A 4175-nucleotide genomic window follows, 5' to 3' on the forward strand; every position below is an offset into this window, starting at 1 on the left:
ATGAAGTAGGATCACAGAGTCTACCTCCCTCAATACCTAATGAAATAAAGTATCCCCAAAGAAACAGCATAATTTTCATGACACAACCAACATGGAAAAGGATAAAATTAATGCCAGGCTATAAACTTCAGAAGGGGATGATGACTGATGAAACAGAAAGAAAACTTTGACAAGACTCTGCCAGGCATCAAACCGACTCTCACCCTCAGAGTGAGTCCAGGGCCACTGGAATGAACAGGTGCATGGTCCAGGACCACAAGACCATAATGACTTCCGAGAATGCGCACTGCTGTCTCAAAGTGAAAAATGAAAATTAACAAAAATTTCATTGCTGTATTATTAAAATTCCTTCAAATATTTTTATAGGAAAATCATATATAAAGTGAAATATGTGATCATTTTACCATATTTAATATGGTAAAGAACAAGAGTGTCACCAAAATTGAAGACCTGACATAATCGCTAAGAGATCCTATTAATGTTTTCCATATTGAGGAGAAAGGGATTGAGGCAGTAGCTTTATATTGTCGTGGAGTAAAAAAAAGATAATTGCTCTAAAAGTCAGCATTGAATTCACTTTTATTTCAGATTTTTTTTCCTGTTAAAGTCAAGAAAAATGCAACAACTCAAAAAAGTTTTTTAATCTTGCTGCATAGGCTCAATCAAAGAGTGGAAATGATAGAAGATAAATGCTTAAGAACAGTGAGTAGAAATTACTCAATCTGAAAAACAGAGAAAATAGATTGGAAAAAAAAAAATGAACAGAGCTTCAAAGACCTGTGGAAGAACAACAAAAGTTATATACTGCTTGAGTCACTGGAGTTCCAGGAGAGAAGAAAGAATGGGGACCTGAGAAAAACATTTGAAGAAATAGTGACTGAAAGACGGAAACCTATCAATTCACGGAACTGAATGAAGCACAAATCAAAGGAATCCACACCAAGACAATCTCATAATCAAATATTTGAAAACTAAAAGCAAAGAAAAAAATCCCAAAGCAATCAGAGAAAAATGACATGTTACCTATAGGGGAACACCACTTCAGATAACAGCAGATTATTCATCAGAAACCATGGAGGTTGGCAGGAAATGACACAACCTTCCTCAACGGCTGAAAGAAAGGAAGAGGCTATGTGAATTCTGTGTCCAGAGAAACTATCCTTGGGAAAGAAAAAGAAAGACATCCTCAAATGAAAGAAAACTAAGATGACGTGTCACTAGCAGACCAACCCTTAAATAATGGTGAAAGAAAGTTGTCCAGGTGGGAAACGATAACAGAAGAAGGCTTGGGACTTCAGAAAGAAAACAAACACAAACAATGGTATGGGTGAAAATAAAGGTAAATAGAATAAGCTGTTCTCATGAGTTTCTGAAATCATATTTGACAGTTGAAGGAAAAATTATAACATTTTTTGGTGCTCAATATATGTAGAAGAAATGCTTGAAACAATTATATTTTAAAAGTAGGGGTAAAAAAGATATAAATGGAAGTAAGTTTTCAGTACTTCACTTGTAGTGGAACATGGATATCAATAGATTGTGATGTCATGTTTGTATATTGTAATTCCTAGAGCAACCAGAAAGGGATCTATACAAAGGAATATACTCAAAAAAGGACAAATTAAACAAGATAAACCTTAAAAAAAATTGCCCAATCGCCACAGAAGAAAGCAAGAAAAAAGAAACAGGAAACAAACAAAAAAGAAATTATTAAATGGCGGCTTCAGCTTAAGCATTTTAAGAATTGGCTTAAATATAAGATCTATACACACTAATTAAAGGGTAGAGATTAGCAGAATAAATTTTTTTTTTTTAAGAAAAGGAAGTGGGATCTAACCAGATGCTGTCTGCAAGAAACTCACTTCAAACCCAACCAAATGGGTAGTTTGAAAGTAGAAAGATAAATATATGTCAACAATAATTATAAAAGCAAGAGTGGTTCTATATTGTTAACAGAAAAAAAGAAATAAAAGGGATGAAGGACAATATATCATGATTTTTAAAAATCCACCAAGAAGACATAGAGACACTAAACGTGTATGCGCCAAACAATAGAGTTTTAAAATTCAACTAAATGTAAAACTTTTAATCAAAATTAGCACTGGTGATAGCGTTTATTCAGAATTATTTTATTATCCACTGTTCCATCATCTATTTTTCGATCTTCCTATTTATCTGTATATGGGCCCAGAAGGTGAATGGCATGGTGTTTTCTTGTGTTAATGATGGTTAACGCTGTGTTCTTCCAGTGGCTTGGAAAGGGAAAGTACAAATGCTGTGAAGTGTTACTCATAACATGTGAGGGGGTTTGTTTTTTCACTGAGACAACCGCTATGGTGTGGGCACTCACGTTTCGCTGCTCAACTGTCACGCAGCATCTCAGGTGAGAAAGGCCTCTTGTAGGGGGATTTTCCCATAGTCCCTTGTGGTGCATGAGTGTAGACCCTGCACTTAGAAGCATTTAAGTACTTTGTATACCAGTGTGACGATTAAAGGAAGAAATTGTTGTTGTGTGTTTAGTTACTGAAGATAAGGCCACAGTGACAGTAACGAGGTCAAGAGGCATTATCTGCGAGAGCGAGACTTGGTCTTTGAGAGTGGATCTCCTCTACCTCTCTGCCACGACTCATTGACCAAAAAAGTTTAGGTGGAGCAATGCAGCAAGAAACAGACACCCGGCTATGTGATCACTATCGTGTGCTGCTGAAACTTGTGATGTCGCTAGGCCTGTCTTCCTGTTCACAACAGATAGACTGAAAAAAAGAAAGATGTCTCCTTGGAGATGTTCCAGAGTCTCCCGATTGTATCAGGATGAAGTTACTTAGAATTCAGGAAGCTTGGAACATGGGTTTTATTTTACTCTTTGGCAGATGTAGATTGGAGTAAGGGTCTGTCCATTGTCCTTGTAGCCTCAGGTCACCCTTGGGAAAACATCACACCGCCACTACTGATTTTATACTTGATGGCAGCGGGTGGCTAACCCGTGTCCAGGGAGAAAAGGAGACTTTAATAGCTAGAGTTATCAAATGAATGGCACTGACATCTGCTTACTGTGGGTGGGATAAGATAGAAGAACTTAGGACTTGACAGCCATATTCACTAATGGGGCTTGATCACACCCCTTCCCGTGACCTTTAGGCAATGTGAAAACTGATGAACACAAATGTGAAACAGGTGTTATTTCATGATCCTCCAGATCAGTTGGTAGAGCTCTCCTTGTGAATGAAATATCACACCTCAGAGCTATTGTTATAATCCAACACAACACCATTCAACTTGTCAGTTCTGCCACCTATGTCTATTCTGTCTATGTTCGTGCCTGGAAAAGCCCAAAGTGCTACAGATTAATATGTCATATGGGGAGCGTGCCTGTCTTTTTTAAGCTATAGATTTTATGCTTATAAGAAATAAGGGCAGGGCCAGTTTTAACACAGATCATGGCAAGTTTAATTTTCAAAATGTACTTTTGAGATTTTACTATTCCTGTTGGGTAATAGAGGCATTGTTGGTGTTATAGGGCTTTACAAACTGTTTACACCATCCTGTAAAAAAACCCACTGACTCTTTTTTAAAAAAAATGTGCTTGTGGTCTTGGTTGTGGCACACAGGACCTTCAGTCTTCCGGCATTGAACAGGGACTGGACCTGGGCCCCCTGCACTGGAAGCGCAGTCTTAGCCACTGACCCGCCAGGAAAAGTCCCCCTGCTCGCTCTTAATGGACAAGGTGTTTCAAATGTTGAAATAAAGTATTTTAAAATTTGCTGACAAATATTTGTATGGGAGCTGCTTCTCTCCACTCTGAAAAGACACGAGAGTGTATATCTATAAGGACAATACTTAATTTACTAGAGTATATATTTAGAAGGATAACATTTTCTTTGAGTGGAGTGTCTGAATAATTACAAATGTCCTTTCAGGAGAAGGGCGAGCTGCCTTCTTTGTAAGGTTTTTCTCTTACTGTGAGCTTGAAGAATTGGGCCGTTCTGACATTCCTGTAGAGCTCCATTGGCAAAACTGTGGAGCTTGTTACTCACCTCTCATTATTCACAGAATCCCTTCTTTGTTCCTTTGTGCCAAGCTGTGAGTTAAATTAGTGGGAAACGGGAGTGTTTTTTTGGCAATCCCACATGGCCACCGAGGGAATGCCAAAGATATTTTGGGTACATAGTCACCCT

Source organism: Budorcas taxicolor, chromosome 24 (genome assembly GCF_023091745.1).
Source record: "Budorcas taxicolor isolate Tak-1 chromosome 24, Takin1.1, whole genome shotgun sequence".
NCBI lineage: Eukaryota > Metazoa > Chordata > Mammalia > Artiodactyla > Bovidae > Budorcas > Budorcas taxicolor.